Source organism: Gracilinanus agilis, chromosome 2 (assembly GCF_016433145.1).
Source record: "Gracilinanus agilis isolate LMUSP501 chromosome 2, AgileGrace, whole genome shotgun sequence".
Lineage (NCBI taxonomy): Eukaryota > Metazoa > Chordata > Mammalia > Didelphimorphia > Didelphidae > Gracilinanus > Gracilinanus agilis.
Window position 1 is genome coordinate 517,047,200 of NC_058131.1, and position 22,606 is coordinate 517,069,805.

Below are 22,606 nucleotides of genomic sequence, written 5' to 3' on the forward strand. Positions count from 1 at the left end.
AGGGGGGGAGACACAGCGGGGAGGGAGGCTGGAAGGGCGGGGAAGGAAGGAACCGAGGGGCGGGCGCAACTGAAGCCACCACCCAGTGGGCGCTGGAGCCTCAGGAGCCCTAGTCAGGGGAATCAGTGGAACCCACCCGGGTTCTCTGAGTCCCCACAGCTTCTTCGCTTGCTGTTTAAGGACTTCTCCCGGCTCTAAGGTCTGGGAAACTGGCTACTCGGGGGAAGAGAGGGGTTGACTCCGAATGGACTGCAGAATCTGTTTCTCCCCTCCCCTGGGAAGTAAAAGGTCCCCAGGGGTTCCCTGTTAGGAGTAAGATGCATTGCTGTCTGACACCAAAATCCCCCCTCTCCCTGCAACGCCTTTGGGTCTCCGCCCTTGCCCTGTTCCCTAGCAGCCAATTCCTGATAACTTTAAGGATAAGAACTGACCTCTTGCTGGACCCAAGAGTGTTTTGCTGCTGTCTTCAGAAGCTGCAGTCTTCAAAACCCCTTGCATCCCAATAGGCGCCTTAAGGGAGGGTGGGGGACTAAGAGGATAACTCTTCAGCCACCTCTAGGCTCCTTTTCTGTAGCAACTCCTGGCAGTTTGCCCTCTAGGGTGGGAAGCCAATCTGCCAGGAATTGTATTTAAACCTGTCACTACCTTTTCTCTCTGTAGCACCACATACATACACCCGCTCCACCCTCTACTTCTGCCCTTGGCGACACCACCATCACCCCCATCCCCATTTCACCCTTTCTTTCTCCCTAGGTGCCAGGTATAAATAAGGGAGGAGATATTCTTTAAAAAGGACATATTCTCCCTGAGGGCTTGTGGGAGAGGACCTGTGAAGTCTTTACACTATACATTTTATGGCCTGGGCTGCTGCCACTGAGAAAGTCTGTGCCCCTATTGACCTATCTTCTATTAAACTGAAGTGCTTTGCTTAGCCTACAAAAGGAAAAGCAGTGATGTTCTCAGTACTAGTAGAGGCTACACACTCTTTTTTTTTTTTTTTTTTTTTTTAATTTTAAACCCTTAACTTCTGTGCATTGACTTATAGGTGGAAGATTGGTAAGGGTAGGCAATGGGGGTCAAGTGACTTGCCCAGGGTCACACAGCTGGGAAGTGTCTGAGGCCGGATTTGAACCTAGGACCTCCTGTCTCTAGGCCTGGCTCTCAATCCACTGAGCCACCCAGCTGCCCCCAGGCTACACACTCTTGCAACATTGTGTAGCTCCTCAACCTTAGTCTTCTTGTCCATCATTTCATGACTTCACTATACTCAGTGAAAGCGAAAATCCTCTCTCTTTCCCTCTCCCTCCTCTAATGCAAGCCTTTATACACCATTTCTTAAGAGAATGCATATTCAATCTTCCTATATTTTCTTTTTTTCCTTTCTTTTCTTTCTTCCTTTTTGTTTTCTGAAAGAATTAATCATGCTCTCCCAAACTCATTCTAGTGAATTTAGACAGTCTCAGCCTTAGTGATAGAGACTTGGCTTCTTCATTCCTGTTTCTTTCACCAGAAATCTATGGGGAAAAATTTAAGTTTCTCCCTCTTTTTTAAATCAGTATTTGATAGTTGACAGAAAGGATAAATGTTTATATTTGTTACTTCCACTTTTTTGGTCATGGAGTGCCTTCCTTCACACTAAGAAGAATGAAGTTCTGCTAATAAGAAAAGTTCAGATGAAACTAGCTACACAGTAAAAACAGTGGTATGTGTTGAGTATGAATATGTTTTCCCCTCAAGTTGGTACCTTCATAATTTCTAAGGAAATTTCACAGAAGAAGGAAATGAATTTTCTCTTTTCTTTTCTTCATAGATTTGACTAACTGTTCCAGGACAAACCAGGATTTCCATTAATAGAAGAAATAGTGACCCTATATTTGACTAATTACTAAAGAACTGGAAATTTTTTCCTCCCCAACTCTAGTTTTCTTTTCAAAAGTTTCAGTGAAATCAAGAAATACAGCATTCTTTATTATAACTGCAAGTGGGACAGAGAACATTAAGTAAGTTATTTCACTTTTTCTCAACTTATTCCTTAAACTCCTGGAAAATTAAAAGGATTAAGGTAAAAATAGCTAGATAATAAGTTTTTCAGCTAGAATAAGAAAACAAAATTAATGAGGAATGGGTACAAGAATAATTACTTAGAGTACAGTGGCAGAAACACTGGCTCTGAAATCAAAGGATGTGGCTTCAAATATGGTACTTACTGTGGAATGTGACCTTGGACAAATCATATAACCTCTCTCAGTGTCTTCATTTGAAAACTAAGGGATTAGAATAGAAGGCCTCTGAGGTCAGTTTTCAATTGATTATATAGATCTCAAAAAAAAAGTCATTTATTTTATCTTAGTTTTGACCAAATGGTCATAATCTTTCATTCATAGATGTAGCATTTACAATATTAACTTCTACTAAAATGTTGTCAAATAAATAATCATTCCCTAAAAAAAAGAGTAAGTGTTGGTCCATTCTGAATTTTGGTACCTCACAAAACACTAATAAAGTAACTACACCCAAATTGTACTGTATATAGAAGATCAAATAGTCTTTTTTTATGAGTAAGCAAGTATCCTTTATTATTGTTATCATAACAATAATAATTCATGAATTTTTAAGGTTCACACAAAGCACTCATGCATTCTCTGTTTTTATCCATAGAACAACCCTGAGAGATAGATGCAATTATCATCCATTTTGTAGATTCAGGAACTGGAACTTTCAAATGATCAAATGCCTTGTCCAGGGTGGCACAGCTAGTGAATGGGGTGAGTTTTGAATTCAGCTCTTTTTGATGCCAAGCACTTTATCCATTGAGCTTTGTTTTCCAAAAAAATGCATAGCACTGAAGGGGGAGGGTGATGATTCCAAAACCTACTTTTTTTTAAACCACTGAAGTCTTAAATTATGCACTTACGAGAGTGTGCAGTACAAAATATGCTCCTTTTACAATGTCTTTGTTAGTCTAGATTTCTATGAACATCGCTTGTTGAAAATAATTGAGTTTGTCGTTCTAATACAAATTAAGATTGATTAGAAAGTACAGTAAAATGAGTATATTTTCCTCCATTTAAAAAACAGAATGAAGTCTCCACTTTGCCACTGTTCCCCAGCTTCAATATCCTGGAAGGCATGTGCTTTGAGCTGCCAACTATAACTGTAGTACAGTGTTCTATGGACTTCAGATCTCATTAAGTCACTGGGGTATTCAAAGCCAGAAACAATGAATGAAACTACTTATTTATTTTTTATAAAGGTAGAAAGGAGCTTCTATTCCATTTCTCAATGCCCAGCAGCTACTAATATGCTAACCTTACCTCTATTATTACTGATTCAGTGTTATATGTATACATTTTTTCCACTGTGACTAACAAAGGTATCCTATTTGTTGTTTATTGATCCTGGTCAAAACATTTTCTATGAACTAGAACTGGGTAGAGAGGGCTATAGAACTGTATTTTGTAGTACTAAACATATTATTATAACTCTTGTATATAGTATGCAACAATGAATGAATTTAGGAAAATCTGTAAGAAAAAATAAAAGAGTTATAAATGGTCCAAGTTACATTTTGGGTCTCTTCCTGGAAAAAAATATTCTTGAAATGAAATTCTGTATGTGTGGTTTCTTATGCTTGATTTGGAAAATGAATTTTTTCAGGGAGTCTGGCAGATTTATTTCTGAGTGACATAATCAGGAAAAATAGCTTTTCATGGTAGAAGAAAAAAATAATTTGTTTTCTTTGGCACGAAGATTTTAAAGTCACTTTATTTTTTAAATCCACAATAGAGTAAAAAAATAATAAAGATGTACATTCTACTAAGTTTGAAAGCAGGAAGTTTTAATTGAGAATTTTTAGATGGAAGTGGAAATAGCATTCTATACAAATTCAAATATTTTCCCTAATGAGAATTATCCATACATGTATACCGTGGTCCAAAAGTTTTTGGATTTACAGTAGATGTAGTAGACTGAAAAGATCATTGGACCTGAAGGCAGGAGATCTCATTTGGAATCTTAGCTCTTCTATTCATTATGTAAGCATAGACAAGTTACTTCATCTCTCTGGGCAATGGCCCCAGTTCATTTTCAATGGTTGGGACTCCCCAGAGGATCACTACCCTAGAATCAAAGTATTCTGTGGATCTATACTCCTGAAAATACCAATGATAACACCATGTGTTTATTTCTAATAGCCAGTCAGAGGATGCAATGACTTCAAAGCAGTTATTTACTGATAGGGCATAGCAAAAACAGCAAAAAAATATTTTCCCCAATAACCTAGAGGAGGATACTCTTGCTGACCTTGTCTTTTAGTCTCTTTCAGATGCTGCTCCACAGATTGCTGCTTTATTCTTCCCTACTGAACATTCCTGGCTACTTTTCTAAAAGGAACTATCAACAAGATGCTATTTCTCTGCTTGGAGGTTGTCCCCACCACTTCCAACTTTAGACTCAGCTGTCATTCTGGCCTAGAATAACACTATACATTTTTGGAAAGCTCTGAAATCCTCATTCTAGGACCAATACAGTTATCAATTCTGAGATCCCAGAGAAGGAACTGGATCTCAATTCCCCTTCCAAAGATTATACTTGAATCTACTATTCAACTTGAATCTACTATTAATGGTCTCTACACTGAATAACACCATGTGCTTCTGCTCCAAGACACCTTAAAGGAAAAATGTGAAAAACAAACTTTCTAGGGCTGGGTTCTTCCTTCATAGATGACTTTTTTCTTTGACTCTTTCTGCAGGTCTCTGCCTTTGGAGATGATGGTCATTCTTCAAAGCCCAACAATCCCTAGAATTTAAGTGCCACACAGTTTGTTATAATTCAATGGCCATTGCCCAGCATGACCATCATATAGAAAAAGAACCTTCTTTACTATTTGTTATTGGGTTTTAGTAAAATTATTTCATATTCTATGATTGGGTTGTTTAGGAAAATTCCTAACCCCTTCCTATATATTTAAAATGAAGGAATCACACTACATGAACCTTCTCTTCCAACTGTCAATAATATCCAATATCTCGCCATTCTTTGCATGTTTGTTTGCATAAACCCTTTATCTCACTTTGTATCCAATTAAATCTACTGCATGCTAATATAGGTAAAAGAAATTCTGCACCCAAAGAATATTTAAACAAATCTGATGTTTTCAGCAGGTAGCATATCAGCACATAAAATACTGATAAATAGGACAATTATTTTTTTTAAAAAAACACATTGAATTTTAGATTAAGTTCAGGAGACAAAAAGGCTCTGAACTACTGCTCTATTTTTTTCTTTTTGTCCCTTTAAGTAAAAGGATGATATTTCAGGCTGTAATACAAATATTTTGCTATTCTTCTTATACTTGAATGGGGCCCATTTAATTTAATAGGAATTATATAGACACCTTCCCAGAAGTCATCCTGGATAGGCACTAGGAATTCAAATATCAAAACAAAACCATTTCTGCCATCAAGTAAATTATTTTCTGGATAGCTAGGTGGCACAATGAATAGGGTACAGGGCTGGAATTAGGAAGATTCTTCTCCATGAGTTCAAATCTGCCCTCAAACACTAGCTGTGTGGCACTGGGCAAGTCACATGAACCCATTTGCCTCAATTTCCTCACCCATAAAATGAGCTGGAAAAGGAAATGCCAAACTAATACAGTATCTCTACCAAGAAAGCCCCAAAAAGGGTCATGAAAAGTTGAGTACAATAGAAACACCTGACCAAAAGAATTAAATACAAAATTCACGTAAAAAATGTTAACATCTAGGGGAATATGAGGTGAATTTGAGCTGTGATTTGAAGGCAACTAGAGAGTCTAAGAAACTGAATGAATGAATGAGTGAATGAATGATTAAACACTTACTTTGTGTAAAATGCTGCTAAGGGATAGGGATACAAATAGAAAAGCCAGTCTCTGCTTCATAGGAGTTCACATTCTAATAGACCACATATGGAAAGGTCCCATATGTCTATAGGATGCATTGGCAAAGCAAATGGCAATATCTTTTTTTGTTGTTGTTAGCTTCATTTTTTATTCAACAAATTCAAACCAGCAATCAATCCCCATACATGTATAGATGAGGGAAGTGGGCTTAAAATTGATTGGTGTATTCCTCTGGTAATTACAGTATACAAGCAAATGAACAATCAGTTGTTTACTCCTACTGTATTCATTTTAATGAACAGAGCAGTTCTGTCTAAGATCAACATTATTTATTTCTAGGCAGAACTTACAAAGTACATTATTTAAGTGGTAATGTCAGTAATTTACTGGTAATTAAAACTCTTCTTTAATGAACAAATATAAAGGTTCCTTTGCAATTTTTAAATAATATTTTATTTTCCCCCAATTACATGTAGAAATAATTTAATCTTTTAAAAATTTTTTAATTCCAAATTTTTACCCTCTATGTTCTCTCCCCTCCCTAAGATGGTAAGCAATCTAATATGAATTTTACCTGTATAATAATATAAAAACATTTTCCATATTTATCATTTTGTGGAAGAGATTTTGAACAAAAAAGAAAAGGAATAAAGTGAAATATAGTTTGTTTTGGTCTACATTTAGACTTCATCAGTTCTTCTCTGGAGGTGGATGACATTTTTCATCATGACTCTTCTGGATTATCTTGAATCACTGTATTGCTTAGAATAGCTAGGGCAATTCATCAAACAAGATTGCTATTACTGTGTACAGTGTTCTGGTTCTGCTTACTTCATTTTGTATCAGTTCATATAAGTCTTTCAAAGTTTTTTTGAAATCCTGCTCATCATTTTTTATACCACAACAGTATTCTGTTACAATCATATACCACAACCTGTTCAGGGATGCCCCAATTGATGGACATCTCCTCAATTTTCAATTCTCTAAAAGGGCTACTATAAATATTTTTGCACAAAAATTTTGTACAAAAAATTTCCCCCTTTAAAAATTTCTCTGGGATACAGACAGTAGTGGTATTTATTAGATCAAAGGGTATGTACAGTTTTAATGCCCTTTGGATATAGTTCCTAATTGCTCTCCAGAATGGTTGAATTTCTTTTCTATTCTTAGGCAATTGTTTGTACAATGTTTTTGATTGTTTCAAAAGCCTGGGGATAAACATTCTAGGTACTTCTTACTGAGACTGTAGTTAGTAAAAGGCAAAACTTGGACTTTATTAAATACAACCTACTAGAGAATATAAAGCTATGGTACAAGAAAACATCATAATTAGAGGTATTCCTAATATGTAGAAGACTGGAGTTGCAAAATTAATAAAAAGTTTCCTATTCTTTGCTTTACTAAGGATTACACTAATTGATTATGGTAGATAAGAAGCTTGTATGGTATATTTAAATGTAATTATATCTACTCAAATAATAATAATAAAAAAATAGAACCTATATGAGCAAAATCATAGGAGCAGAAATACAGTTTAGGTTATAGTTAGTACTAGAAAAAAAGGGTTCACAATGTTTTGCAAAAAAAGGTATACCTGCAATGGATTCTAGTCTCTCTTGTCACTCCATGGTAATAAATTAGGTATTTTGAAAGGCATGATGCTTTTAAGACATTTTTTTTGCCATTTATAATGCCTTAGTAAGAGAGAAGTTACTGCAGCATAAGAGTCATATAGGGCAATGGATAGAATTAAGTGCATTTACTAATTTACCACCAAGGAGTGACTTTAATGAATACAGGAATATTTGATAGGCTAAGGAATAAAGTTGAGTAGATAATTTCTGGTAATTGTTTCTTTTTCATTCATAATTCTATTTATCAGATCCTTCTCACACACACACACACACACACAACTTTGGAGGTAGATAATTCAGTTATTCTTTCAAAGGTATAATTTACTAAATGTGTATTTCCCTCGCTCTATCCTTCTTTCATTCTCTTTTTACCCTATCCCTTCTCAAAAGTTGAATTTACTTCTGACCACTTCCTCCCTAAGCCTTTTAAGAGTCCTTCTGTTACCCTAACCCCCCCCCAACCTCCTATTCTTTTATAAGTTAAAAAGAATTACACCCTTCTAGATTTATTTTTTATTCTCTCTTTAAACCAGTTCTGATGAGAATAAGATTCTATCACTACCAGCTCTCTATTCTCTCTTTCCTTCCACTATAACCATTCTTCCATTCATGCCTCTTGTATGATAGTAGCTAACCTATGATTGGCTTCTTTCTCTTTTGCTTACTCAAGTTTTTTGGTGGATGTGGCCTATTTTTGACTGTTAACTTTATATTAGGGTGAGACTCTACTCTCAGAATGTTGGGGAGAATGTATCAGGCTTCAGATTTTTTCATGCTGTTATTTTCTGAGCTCTATCAAGAAATCTTTGCCTTCTTGGTTCCTTAAATTTCTATAATCCAAGGCCAGGTGTGAGCACTGCCCCTCTTGCTCATGCCTGTGTGTAACCTCAGGTGCTCCTCTCTTTCCCTGAACCTCAACCAGGGTTCCCAGCAATGCTGTTACCATAAATACTTTCACGCCCCATGGTCCCTCCAGCAGCAGCAAGTGTCTGCTCATGCATAGCTATGGGACCCTGCATGCAATGCCAGTGGAAGGTGCTGAAATCTTTCCCTGATCAGTCACAGAATGCATTCAGTCCAAGGTGGGGTGGAAAGCTACTTCCCTCACAGCTTCCTCTATGGCAGTGTCAGCTAATCTATGGCACAGGTGCTGGACAGGGCTGTTCCCTTCCTCCTCTCCAGGAAGGCCTGAGGACATTTATGACATGACCCACCTTTCTGCCAGCAGCCCAATGGGAGCACATCCTCCCTCCTCTACCTGGGGTAAGGGGGTGGATATGGGGGACTCAATTGCTACATGAGGGTTGCAGTTTGGGTTCTCAGTCTCTAAAAGGTTTACCATCACTGCCCTAGGGTTTGCTGTTGTTCACTGAGTTATATCTACCCAAAGGAATCTGTACTTCAATCAGACCAGACCACTTCAGGTCAGATCTTCCTTAACATCCTCCCAAGCGGTCTTAAAACAACTGCTTTACCCTGATGTCTGCTATTTTAAAGTTCCTTTTAAAGCATTTTTTAAAATTAATTGTGAGGAAATTTGTGAGAGCCAGGTAATTTCCTGTCTTATTCTTCCATCTTCCCACAATCCTCAAGGTCTCTTCTTTAATGCCATTTCCACTGATAAAATCATATCACTTCCTAATATTGAACTATTTGACAATGCCACAACCTTTTTGGCAAAAACTTTCTTTTCTAGCTTTTCAATAGTTGTGTCTATAGCATCTGTGTCTATAGCAAGTTGCATATCCACTAAGGTTACTTCCTAGGATGATGGTTGTGGGCAGTGATATGGAAGCATTGCCATCCTCAAGGCTCTTGGGTTCTGGGTCTCAGGCTACCTCTATAAGAATTCTAAAGGGATATGTGGTCAAGAGGGTAGTAATGACCTGGTCTACCTGGAACATGCTGCCTCCTATCTCACCCAGGGTTCTTTGCTGCTTCAGCTAGCCTGGTTTGCTTGCTATGACAATTATATACGGCAGTTTTTAGTCAGGTTCTCTCTACCAGCACTGCTTCCCCACATGATGGCTATGACCACAAGGCTAGAAGCATTACTGATGGTCTAGAGGGGTCAGGGTGGGAGATACTGCCCTTCCCTGGGCTCGTGTACCTCTCTACCCAATAGATTCCATTTGTCCACAGATGCTCCTGGTACTGATGAGGAAAGTGGACCCCTTCTCTACAATAGTTTTTCCTTTTGATCATAACTATTGGGGCTGGGCTGGAAGAAGGTCTGATGCTGTGTTGGGGGGGGGTGTTCACTGCCATTCCTCTTTTAGACTAAGCATCTTGAATTGTCTCCATTAGGGTCTGAGGGGAGATAGAAAACAAGGAGATGGTGGTGGTGACTTGTACTGCCTGAGACATGTTTCTTTCTGTTTCTGCCTCAGGGCGTACTGCTATGTCAGTTGGGCTGGCTTGCCTGGAAGATGTGAGGACAGAATGCCTTCAAGACATAGGTAAGCTCTGTGAAAAGACACATGTAATCAGGATGTCCGAGATTATATGCTGCCATTACCCTATCATTTACCCCTGAGACAATGCATCTTTCTTTTTATTCTTTGTCTTAATAACATACTTTCAATTTTAATACATACTCATTTGAGACTGACTGGGCATTTTAAAGCATTTATCATTCTGGGTATTTCTTTGGCCTTACGGAAAAAAATTAAATAATTTTGAAATTTAATTTCAGAAAAATTTAATAATTTTTATCACTAGTCAGAAAGAGTCAATGTGGGACAAATTGTGGTGATGATGAGGTGGTGATATGGAAAGAAAGCTCTGGGGCTATTCCAAAAGACCTGAGTTCAAATCCAGCCTCAGATACTTTGGACCTGTGTGCCCTGAGTAAGTCACCTCACCTATTGTTTTCAATTACCACAACTATAAAATGGGGATAATGAGAGCACCCACCTCCTAGTGTTCTTGTGAGGATTGAATGAAATAATATTTTTAAAAATAACAGCACAATGCCTGGCACATAGTAGGTACTACATAAATGCTAATTATTATTATTCACAACTCTAAGATAAATGTGGATTTTCAAAGCATACCCTATACATCTTAAAGCCATAGCGTTGTTCCTTGATGTTTCAACTTAACTTTGCAGGAACAAAAGTCACATATTGCAGACAGCAAGTGTTGAATAGTGATTTAGAGAATCTGGGTCTGAATATGTGCTCTGCCACTTCCCTTTGTGATATTTCTAGGGCCAGTCACTTCCCTTCCATGGGCCTGTTTCTTCATCTATATAAAAAAGAGCTGAACCATATCAGAGGTGTCAAACTTGCTGCTGGAACTGGATTAAAATGTAATTGTGGGGGCAGCTGGGTAGCTCAGTGGAGTGAGAGTCAGGCCTAGAGACAGGAGGTCCTAGGTTCAAACCCGGCCTCAGCCACTTCCCAGATGTGTGACCCTGGGCAAGTCACTTGACCCCCATTGCCCACCCTTACCAATCTTCCACCTATGAGACAATACACCGAAGTACAAGGGTTTAAAAAAATTTTTTAAAAATGTAATTGTGAAATGCTTAATAAAATAAATAAAAATATAATAAAACATAGAAAACATTAAATTGTGTTTTTATAAGTCAATATGCCAGATGTAGGGAATGATTTCTATTTGAGTATAACACCAAGAAACCTCTTGTGACCTTTCTAGATCTATATTGATGATTCTATTTTGGAAAGTTGAATTACGGTTATTTAATTAATCAAGAAGATGCTTATAAAGTCTCTGGAAAGTTGACAATCTCCCATTTCATAATGCTGGATACTTACTATCTTAGTATATTCAAATGTTAATTATAATCCCTAAAAGAAAAAAAAACACTTTTAAATTGTTATTTAACCTCAATAAATATTCTTAATCATTTAATAGAGTAATCATATATTAATTTAATAGATTATATATGCAGAAGAAGTCAGTGTATATAGGCAGCTAAGTGGTGCAACAGATAGAATGCCAGGCCTGGAGTCAGGAAGATGAGTCTTCCTGACTTCAAATCTGGCCTCAGACACGTACTAGCTCTGTGACCCTGGACAAGCCATTTTAACTCTTTCAATTTCCTCAGCTATAAAATGAGATGGAGAAGAATGGCAAACCACTCCAGTATCTTTGCCAAGAAAACCCCAGATATGGTCACAGAGTCAAATACAACTCGATAACAACAACAAAGTCAGGTCATATATATCTATATGTCTCCCGTGTTCACTCTGAATTGTTTCAGGTATGTTTGTTCAAATATGTATATTCTTACTACTTGTACATAGAACGTAAAATTCCTCAAAGGCAAGAACAATTTTGCTCTATTTGCCTTTGTGACCCCTTGCCTCCAACACCTCAACCAGTTCCTTGTACATAAGAAGATGTTTTTAAAATATCATAGGATTGGAGCAGCTGGGTAGCTCAATGGATTGAGAGCCAGGCCTAGAGATGGGAGGTCCTGGGTTCCAATCTGGCCTCAGACACTTCCCAGGTGTGACCCTGGGCAAGTCACTTAACCCCCATTGCCTAGCCTTTGCCATTCTTCTGCCTTGGAGACAATACATACTTGTACTCTGTATTGACTCCAAGACAGAAGGTAAGGGTTTAAAAAAAAATGTCATAGGATTATAAGATAATGGATCTAGACTGGGAAGCCTTTTTGTGTTGTGGAGTCCAACCTCCTTATTTTACAGCTGAGAAAAGTGAGACCCAAGAAGGTAAGTACTTATTGCTCAAGGTCAAAACAGGCAGTAAATAGCAGAACCTGGTTTCAAACCCAAATCATCTGACTCCAGAGCTAGGGCTCTTTTTGTTATAACATACTTCCTCTTTATAATTTTTGAATCAAAACATGAATATTTCATTGTTAATTATTTTAATTATTTAACATCTCTTTTGGGTTCACTTTTTATCCCTTACTAGCTTGGTGGGTTTAGAGTCTCCAGAGAGGCAGTACTCTTTCTTCCCCTTAATAGGATTCTAGGAGTTTCAGTTCTTTTTTGATCAGTCATTTCAGTCATATCTTTGTGACCACATTCGGGTTTTTCTTGGCAAAGATACTGGAGTGGTTTGCCTTTTCCTTCTCTAGCTCATTTTACAGATGAGGAAACTGAGGCAAAAAGGCCTTAGTGACTTGCTCAGGGCCACCCAGCTAGTAAGTGTCCAGAACCTGATTAACTCAGGAAGATGAGTCTTCCTGACTCCAGGACTGTTACTTTATCTACTTGTACCACCCAGCTGCCTTCATTTCTTTTGCAAAGGCATTTGCTCAAACACCACTGCAAGAACTGCAATTATAAAACATTTTCCCAACCTGGGACGAAGGCTTCCAGAAATACCCATAGTCTATGGAGGAGAGGGATAGTGGGCATGAATTTAAAGTACAATGGTACTGAGGCAAAGAGGAAATACATGTGGCTGAAAGAAATCAGCTTTGAAACTGCAGGGCCTCAATGTCCTTGCTTTCTCCAGAAAGTTCTCACTCCTTACAAAATTTGCTTTGGAAATGGTGCTGCTTATAGATGAGCTGGTCCTCAGCAATGGAGATTCTTTACTGAATGCAGCATCTCCGTGGGATCAATAGATCACTGCTAATCTGGGTCAGAGAGATCACTCAGTTGCTACTGGGCTGGACCAAGCAGCCTTGTTTGTTTGGAAGCTGCTGCCAGTGGGCTAAACATGTCACTCTGCTTTTGGACTCTTCACAGGGAACAGTATCTCCTTTGGATGGGTTAATCTACTGGGCTTTCTGGGAGACAGTTGTATTTCCCCTTCCCCAATTTTTGTCTCTTTTAGGCTCTTTTCAGCTGGAAGGATACAATGGTCTTCTCAGGGAGGTCAATGACACTAATTTCAGACTGGCAGATGGGTATCTTCCTCAACTCTCTCAGCTCCGCTCTGTGGTTTGTCACCTTCAAAACGGAGGTAAAAAAAAGTTCAAGCCTTTCAGGTTCAACAGTTCTTTCTTTCCTGTTCATCAATTAGTCCTGATTCAGAAGTGGTTTCTCTCAAGGAGGGACTCCGCCTTTACTTATGGTTCTCAGCCAAGATAGATTTCCCAGATTCCTGTTGAGTTTTATGCAGATGAGTGGATGAGGACAGGGTTAGAGCAAAAGTCTGTGCCCTGTGGCAAATTCATTGTTTCATTGTTTTAATGTGCAATTGAGCTTTCAATCTTCTGACCCTTTCTAAGGAGTGGATGTTTCCTTTGCCTGAAAGGCCTTTTCCTTTACATTTCAATTCCCTCCTCCTCCTTCCTCTAGGATTGAAGTCTTAACAGAGGAAATTATTATAAACATGAATATGATATTTTAAATAAGAAATAACTATAATTCTATCAGTCTGGTAATAAAATGAAAAATTCAAAATGCCAGGGAAGAGAAATAAATTCATATTTTCAGCTCTTCATTAATAGTCTGGAAAAAAAAAGATGAGCTCTCTTGATTTTTACATTTTTCAAGAACTTTACATTTTAGAATGAATTCATAACAAAGAAGAGAAAACATTCTTTCTACTTGCTATATTGTCATTTCCTCTGATCAATCTAAGTGCTTAAGTCATTTCCTCCAGGTACCTGATATGACTTTCATGACCTAGAATCATATAATAGAATTATGGAGTAATGACTATTGGGCACAAATGTTTTTGTTCAAAGATTAAAATTTAATAACTAGTCTACGTACTATTGAGTAAGGAACAAGTCAGGCAAAATTATGAAGTAGATAAAATTCATTTTCAGTGTTTATGATTTCTAGAATTCTGCATACTCTATTTCTCCTACAACCAATAAAGCTAACTCTGGGGAAGAGCTGAAACTTGTACAACAAAGACTTAAGTAAAAACAACTCAAATCATCACAATGATCCAAGCCTTCATATAAAGATAAAGAATTAGGTTTCTGCTTGTGAACTTATAATTCTGTAAGAAACAAACAAATCTAGAGTTAGAATTGTAATTATAACATAAAATAAAGTAATAGAGTTACTTTATTTTATGTTATAAAAGATGGTAGAATCAATCTGTCCCAACTTTTCCTCCTGAACAACTTTAAAATAATGCCTCAAATTGAAATCTGGGACAGCACAACCAACAAAAGATTGAGGTGAGATATTGTTCTGTGAAACTGGGGAGGGAGCTGGCCTGGAATACATACAGTGGAAGCTTCAGTGGTGGCTTTAGAGGTGGCAGTGACAGCAGCGGCTTCTGGAGCTTTTAGCCTAGAGAGGATAAAGGTAAGAAAACTGATCAGAAAGAGATTAGGGGGCAGCTGGGTAGCTCAGTGGATTGAGAACCAGGCCTAGAGACAGGAGGTCCTAGGTTCAAATCCAGCCTCAGACACTTCCCAGCTGTGTGACCCTGGGCAAGTCACTTGACCCCCATTGCCTACCCTTACCAATCTTCCACCTATAAGTCAATACACAGAAGTTAAGGGTTTAAAATTTAAAAAAAAAAAAAAGAAAGAGATTAAAAGGGAACTTTTTCTGGCATTGTGCTATGAACTGATTTTGTTAATCAGCTTCATTGCCTATGAAGTTCTGGGTTATAGTTCCAGAGTGGAAAGGAGTACTAGTGGTTAGTTAGAAGGGAGTAGGGAATCTGGTCACAGTTTAAGGGCTGAGAGGAACTCTAACTCCTGGAAGTATGACCACAGCAGAGTAATGCCAACATTTGTGACTGTGGGGGAGCAAGAGATCTTCTTGAGTAAAGACCATAGAACAGACTAGGAATGTAATGATCACATCTCTCCCTGAAGCATACCACCTCGGAAGCATCTAAATACTATAGACTCCCAGAACTAGCTCTGAAAACAGCAATACCAAAAAGCCTAATGCCTGAAGTCAAACCTCCCCCTCCCCAGGGGAAGCAGAGCTCAACTTTAACATAAAATTCATATTCAAGAAATGGGCTGGAAAAATAAGAAAACAACAAATAAAAAACCTGACTATTCAGAGTTTGATGGTGACAAGAAAGATTAAGATACAAGCTCAAAAGAAGGTAACTGTTAAAAACAGTTAAAGCACAGCCTCAAAGAAAAGTATAAATTGGTTACAAGCCCAATAAGGAGCTAAATAAAGTGATAAGAATGGTGGAAGAGGTTTTTGTAAAAGAAATGAGAGTAATGTAAGAAAATTATGAAAAGAGAATTAACAGCTTGATAAGAGAGGGACAAAAAATATTTAGAAACACTCTAAAATTGATTATTTATTATTTATAACACTTTAAAAAACAAAATTGGCCAATGGTAAAAGAAGCACACACACACACACACACACACACACACACACACACACACAAGACAAGAATTTAAGAAAAGAAAATCAGAATTGGCTAAATAGAAAAAAAGCGAAAAACACAAGAGGCAAAATGATTGCAAGTTTGTGGAATAGCTGGTGGCTTATCAGGTCCTTCACTGGTTTTATTCACCCTACCATTGTAGAATAAAGAGCTCCCCAGGTATTCAGTGCACATTTTCATTGCTTGCCTTTAAAATTCAAGTTTTGTATTGTAATTATACCCCCAATGCATAGTACAAGTTCTTCGGTCTCTAAGCCCAACTGTGTAAAATCCATGATACAGCTTAGTGAAAAAATTAAAGTGTTAGATAAACTTTGTGCCAGAATGTCTACAGCTGCTGTTGACCATGAAAGATTACAGTTTTGGGTGGTGAAGAGGACTAACCCCCTATTCTCATAGGTTCAATATGTCAACATTTGAGGTTTTACTTTCATGTTTTATTTTCATGTCATTTATGAGGAATATTACTCCCACAAATGTTGAGAATTGACTCGATAGAAAAGCTAGATATGCTAGATGACTGGAGAAAATGTAATGGGAATAGAAAGGATGAGACCTTTTTTTTTCAATTGTATATGGTACCTTTACAAAAATTGACCATGTATGTATTGAGGCCTAGAAACCTTACAAACAAATGTAGAAAATCAGAAATGTTAAATGTTCACTTTTTGGATCATAATGCAATAAAAATTACATTCAATAAATGACCTTGGAAGTACATGTTAAAATTAATTAATGAATAAAAATGTAAAGAAAGATAGTCTAGCAATATCAGATATTGAACTATGTTATAAAGTGGTAAATTATCAAAACTATCTGGTACTGGCTAAGAAATTGAAAAGTAGATCAGTGGAACAGAATAGACATACCCAAAGAGTTGTAAAAGATTATAGTAACCTTGTGTTTGACAAAAATAAAGTTTCAAGTTTTTGTAATAAGAATTTGTTATTTGGTAAAAATTATTGGAAAAACTGGAAAGCAGTCTGGCAGGTATTAGATATGGACCAATATCTTAAACCATTTACCAAGATAAAATCAAAATAGGTACGTGATCTAAGTATGAAGGGAGATATCATAAGCAAATTAGAAAAAAAGGGAACACGTCTATCAGATTTATGACTAGGAGAAGAATTTATGAATAAATAAGAAATAGAAAGTATGAATTGTAAAATAGATTACTTTGAATACAAGACTGAAAGAAAGCAGTAAGTTGGGGGAAATTTTATAGAGTTTCTCAGGTAGATATCTTATCTAAAATATATAAGAATATGAGCCATTCCCCAATTAATGAATGGTCAAAAGATATGAGCAGACAGTTTTTGGATAAAGAAATCAAAACTATATATAACTACATGAAGAAATGCTCTAAATCATTATTGATTAGAGAAATGCAAATTGAAATAATTCTGAGACAGGATCTCATACCTATTAGATTGATTAAAATGACAAAAGGACAAAAGGACAACTGTTGGAAGGGATATAGAAAAATAGAGAAACTAAAAACCATTGATGGAACTGTGAACTAATCCAACCAGTTTGGACAGTCATTTGGAATTATGCTCAAAAAGTCAAAACTGTGTATACCTTTGACCCAGTAATACTACCATTAAATTTATTTCCTAATATGATCAAGGAAAATGAAAAAGAAAGCATATGTTTTAAAATATTTACAATAGTTTATTTGTGGCAGCAAAGAAATGGAAATTGATGATATGCTTATCAATTGAGGAATGGCTGAACAAGTTTTGCCATATGATTGTAATGGCACACTACTACACTGTAAGAAATTTCAAGCAGGTCAGTTTTGGAAGAACACGGAAAGGCCATGAAATTATGAAGGGTAAAATGAACAGAACCAAGAGAACAAAAATAATGTTTGAAGAAACACTTGTGTATGTCCACCTCCAGAGAAACAACTGATAAATAAAAATAAGTAGGATGTAAGAAAAATTAATTAGAAACTAAATAATTTAAGCCTAGTTGAAACAATGAAAAACTTTATAGACACTTCCAGAAGAATTCTTAACAAAGATTCCAGGTCTTTTAATCTGAGTCCCTATCAGCAAAGGGTTGCTTGAGGACAGACTCTTCCCTAAACTCTCCATAGTCACCAATTTACCTGAACTTCCGTTATGAAATCTACACCCTACACCTCTTAGTCACATGCAGCCACCATAATGAAGCTTAGGAAGGGTGCTAAAAATCAAGGTGAGTAAAAAAAAATGGCTTCTCTTCCCAAGAAGACAGAAGACAGAGTGAATGAGGGCATGTCAGAAGATGAAGAAGAAAACAATAGAGAAGAGATTGTGGTCTCTCAGAAGAAGGGGAAGAAAGCTATGACTGTAAAGCAAAGAAGATACCACTAGCTTAAAAAGCCATTGTTGACATTACATCTGCCAAGAAAGTAGTCATGACTCCTAGTAAGAATGCTGCTATGACCCCTGCCAAGAAAATGATTCCAGTCAAAGCTGTCATCACTCCAGGCAAGAACCACTCCAGAACAACTCCCCAGCATGAAAGGGGCAAAAAAAAAATTGGGAAGATGCTAAGAAAAAGGACAATGAATCTGAAGATTGCCATGAAGATATGGAGAATGAAGAATTTGAACCACCCAAAGACATAAAAATGGGAAAAGCTCTAGTCAAACAACACTGAGGATGAGAAGGAGGAGAATGAGGAAGGAGATGATAGTGATGAGGATGATTCTGAAGAAGAAACTACAGATACCATACCTGTGGAAGGCTGCTTCTGTGAAGGCTGCCCATGGGAAAGGTGATAAAGCCAGGGAATCCCAGGAGGAAGAAGAAGAGAATGAGTAGGAAGAGGAAGTACCTGCTTTCTCCCTTTATTCAAAGATTTTATTGAATTCAAAAATTTATTTTTCCAATTATGTGTAATAATTTTCAACATATATTTTTCAAAATTATAAGATTAAAAAATTGTCTCCCTACCTCCCTTCCCTCCCTCTTCTTGGAAATAGTAAGCAATTTTAAAAAATTAATTAATTAGATTAATTAATTTAGAATATTTTCCATGGTTACATGATTCATATTCTTTCCATTCCTTCCTCCCCCCCTCCTATAGCCAATGAGGAATTTAACTGGGTGATAGTAAGCAATTTGATTTAGATTATGCATGTATTATCATACAAAACATAATTTCGTATTTGTCATTGTTTTAGAGAATACTCATGTAAAATCAAAACCCAAAATAAAAACAAATAAACTAAAGTAAAAAATAATATGCTTCTATCTGCATTCTGACTCCAATAGTTCTTTTTCTGGTGGTGGATAACATTCTTTTCCCTAAGTCCTTCAGAACTCTCCTGGATTTCACAGTCGATCATCATAAATATTGCTGTTACTTGTCTTCAATGTTCTCCTGGTTCTCCTTATTTCATTCTGCATCAGTTCATGTGTGAGTCATTCTAGCTCTTTCTGAAATCATCTTATTTCCTGCAGCACAATAGTATTCCATCACCAATATATACCATAATTTGTCCAGCCATTCCTTAATTGATGGGACATTCCCTCAATTTTCAATTCTTTGTCACCACAAAAAATGGGGTATAAATACTTTTGAACAAGTAGATCCTTTCCTCTTTTTCTCTTCAGTATTGTAATACCTAGTGGTATTACAAGATCAAAGAGTGTACACAGATTTATAGTCGTTTGGGCATAGTGGAAATACTTGTTAAAAAAACACTAAGAAAGAGGAAAAAGGAAATGGACAGACAAAAAGTTCCAGAAAACAAGAAACAGAAATGAGAACTGAAGTGTCTACAAATTCTAACCTCTTACTGGTAATATAAAGTCCAATAAAACCTCTTCTGACCTAAAAACTGATCATAGACTTCTTTGCAACAATGGGTCCTACTATTGTGGACATATGCATTGGCCCCACCAGGAAGTTTGGCTGTATGGAATTCAAATCTGCTGAAAACTCAGTGGCTGAAAGTGCTTGGCTCTGGGATGAAGCCAGAAAAAGCAGGAGAGAACACAAAAGATTGAGAAGTTCAAGTAGGTGTTTAAAGATACTTGTGAGATCATACCTGTCTGAATCCAAGATGGGACATCCAGATGAATGGCCTACATTGATTTTAAGACAGAAACTGATGTGGATGAGACTTTGGAAGAGAAACAGAGGATCAAAAATGACGAGCAGGTGGGTGCTCATTCTGGACTATACAGAGGAGAAGTCATGGACAAGAGAATTTAAGACTTAAGAAGAATAATTCCTGGAACAGAAACAAGAGCAAGCATCCAGTTTGTGAGACACTGGTGTTAAATAAAGTCTTCAGGAAGTGTTTGAGAAGATGATGTCTCAAGGCTGAACTAAAGGGTACCTGTTCACTCAATTTGCCTCTGTGGAGGATGTGAAAGAAGCTTTGAATTCTTGTAACAACATAGAAATTGAAGGCAAGCCATCCAGTTGGAGTTGGCAGGGCAAAATACAAATACAGCAGCACCAAGGAACCAACCCTACAAATTTTTTCTATCTGAAGACACAACAGAAGAAACATTGAAAGGTTTGTTTCATAGCTCTGTGGGGAGCAGTATAGTCTCAGACCAAAAGACAGGGCCACTTAAAGGATTCAGTTTTGTGGATTCTAACTCAGGAGAAGATGCTAAAGCTGTGAAAGAGGCCATAGAAGATAGATTAATGGAAATAAAGTAGCTCTGGCCAATGGCTTTGGAGATCAAAGGGATGGTTCTGGCAATGGTTGTCATGGAAGCTTTGGTGCCCAGGGAGACAGTAGAGAGGTCTAGGACTCTTAAGTGGCAGTGGCTGAGGAAACTTTGGAGGTTGAGGTGGTTTCCAAGGAGGTCAAAGAGGAGGAGGAAGCCACTAGGAAAGAAAACAAAGTCTGAAGAGTTTCTCTCCATACTCTTTTTCCCTGCCACTTGAACAGATTCTAGGAGTTTTATTCTGTCATCTAATCATTAACAACCTTTTGGAGATATTCCAAGACAAATATGCAAAGGTTATCATGGAAAAACCTAGATGATATTTCTTTTTTTTTTTTAAATCATCACCTTCTTTTAGAAACAATACTGTATATTGGTTCTGAGGCAGAAGAGTGGTAAGGGCCAGGCAATGGAGGTTGACTGACTTGCTCAGGGTCACACAATTAGGAAGTATCTGAATCCAAATTTGTACCTAGAACCTCTCATCATTTCTAGGTCTAGATCTCAGATCATTGAACCACCTAGCTCTGCCCCCCTTTCCCCACATGACATTTCAAAGGAGAGAATGTGTCAGTTTTGGGATGGATGTTTCATGTAAATTTATTGCAGAGACAGGTAATAGAAATGGAAGTCAACGTTTTTGTCTATGACTTGTGATTTTATAATATTATGTCCCATGTACAAAACTGCTTTTTTCCTACCAAAAAAAAAAACAACCCTCCTAACAATATACAAAGATTGCAGAGAACTCAGGAGTTTGGGGCAGACAATCCATGCATATTTTTTTTTAATTTTTACCTTTTATCCTAGAATCAATACTGTATATTGGTTCCAAGGCAGAAGAGTAGCAAGGGCCAGGCAATGGGGTTTAATTATATCTTCCTTATAGGGTGTTAAAGGCAGAATTTAGGTTGCTCTTTATTTGGGTATGCACTATTATTATTTTTATTTGACCACGAGAAGGAACTAGAGCTTAGTTACAATTAGTTAATAACAAGACTGGGAACTGGCCATTTTATTCTAATTCTAACAATTATGTATTCCTAACACCAGAAGTCATGTTAAATTAATGCCAAGCTCTCTGTAGTTCTCAGAGAGCTGGCTACCTCTGTCCCTTAGATCTATTCTTTTGTGGATAGCAATAATCAGCTTGTTAGTGTAGACAGGTGGTGTAGGTAGATTTATCTAATTAGATTGTTATTCCCTTGTCATTTCAAAATTCTGCCCTCCTGCAACTGAGTTTCAGTGTAATTAAATCTCATGAACATGGCTTAATAATTATTTATTAATATCCACAAAAGGAGATATATACTTATATATTTATGTATGGGCATATAAATGACATATTTATACATATTTTACTCTTTATAAATATACTAAACATTTATATGTGTGTATATCAATAACTACCACATAGGATATTTGCCTACATGTACCCAAGATGCAGGCAGTCCAAAAAGTCTCTTTCTGCATATTTAAAACCTAGGCCTTCTAATAACTCATTGTAGATCAAATTTAGATTCAGACCTCACCTCAGGGGCTAACAAAGGTTACCCAAATGTTTCACTCATATCCAAACCTCCTAGACCAGGGGTCGGCAACCTTTTCGGCTGTGAGAGCCATAAACGCCACATTTTTTAAGATGTAATTTCATGAGAGCCGTACAGTACTCACAGTGCGCACTCCTGTAATAGTGCCTGAAAAAAAATTGACTTTATTGCTCCTGCAGAAAGAGCCATATCTGGCCCACAAAAGAGCCAGATATGGCTTGAGAGCCATATGTTGCCCATCCCTGTCCTAGAGTATAAATGCCTATTCAACTGAACAACTCAGGACACAGGGCATCTCCCTGAGCTTTTCTTTGTTCATTGTTTCAATGACATTGACTACTGCTGTTTACTTCGGACTGATTCCTGGAGGAGCTGGCCCATCATTTGTGCTACATGGTCTTCTGATTACTTCTTATTACTGTTTCTTATCACTAAAAAAATGGTAGCGCTGGGTTCTAGAAAAGTGACTCTTACCAATCTCTTTCTTTGTTTCTTCCTTCCTTCCTTCCTTCCTTCCTTCCTTCCTTCCTTCCTTCCTTCCTTCCTTCCTTCCTTCCTTCCTTC